Source organism: Chrysochloris asiatica, unplaced genomic scaffold (genome assembly GCF_000296735.1).
Source record: "Chrysochloris asiatica unplaced genomic scaffold, ChrAsi1.0 scaffold00002, whole genome shotgun sequence".
Classification (NCBI taxonomy): domain Eukaryota; kingdom Metazoa; phylum Chordata; class Mammalia; order Afrosoricida; family Chrysochloridae; genus Chrysochloris; species Chrysochloris asiatica.
In genome coordinates this window covers 31,566,969-31,568,217 of record NW_006408520.1, presented here as the reverse complement: position 1 = coordinate 31,568,217, position 1,249 = coordinate 31,566,969, and positions in this window count along the sequence as shown.

Below are 1,249 nucleotides of genomic sequence, written 5' to 3'. Positions count from 1 at the left end.
AGTTAATGAGCTAGACTGTATGGTCGATTTGACAGGGTCCCTGTGTGTTGGAACTGACTCGATGACACTTAACAACAATAACAACAACAAACTTGGTCATACTTCATTTCTTTTAAATCTAACAGCCAGTGGGTTTAACTAAGAGTCATGATTTCTTGTATACAGAGTATTGTTTAAAACTGTTAATGTGGCATATTAAATGTTTTCCAGAAAATAAGGTTACTCTTTATATTTGGGGTTATTTCTACCTAAAAGTCTTTTTAAACTGACTTTATCAGCTTTATATTACTTTTCCTATTGAATTTAAGTTTTTTGCTTATGATGGGTATTATTGTTCTAAAGTAATTACCTCCTTGTTGTGCTCAGTCATCTACAATTAAAAGGAGAGGGGTGGTAGTTGAGGGGGCATTGCTATGAAATAGGCAAATGTTTGGAGGACAGAGGGAAAAAAGGGACTTGGTTCCCACTTTCTACTGTCATGTAGCTCCAGCTCACATCAAGAACAGCCGACCGGAGTAAAGTTACAAGGACTTGGGTGAAGGGGATTGTGAGCAGTAAGAGACAATTAAAATAGATAAGTAAATAACAACTGTAGAAGCTTGAAGAACACCACTCCCTCTGGGTCCTACTAATTCCTTCACTTAAGGACGTGCCCTTTGCTTCAGAGTGGGCCACATTAGCACCTATGGAGTAGGGGTGAGGTCTAAGGTTGCCCATAGTTCAGAAGCCAGAGTCTCCATGTAGAAGGTCACAATACATTGGTCTAAAATGAATAAACAAGTCCTGAATTTGGTCCATACAAGAGAAGATGCTCTTATTTTTGAAACACTGTAATTTCAATGCCATTCCCTTGGGCAGAAGATATTCTAAGGGTAGGTTCTCTATAAAAAGTTTACAATTGTTAGTGGACGTGATGAAAGCAGTCACAAATGTAACATCTCTGTTAAAAACTGTTAATGTAAACTGGACAAATATACTGTGTTGTTGTTGTTGTTGTCAGGTGCCATCGAGTCGGAATGGACTCATAGCGACCCCATGCACAGCAGAACGAAACAATGTCCGATTCTGGGCCAACCTCACTACTGCTGTCACACTCGAGTCCATCAATGATGCCACCTGACCAATCCATCTCATTAGGGGTCTTCCTCTCTTTCTCTGACCCTCCACCTTACCCAGCATGACATCCTTCTCCAGTGACTGTTCCCTCTGGACAATATGTCCAGAGTATGAGAGATGAAGCTTAGCCATT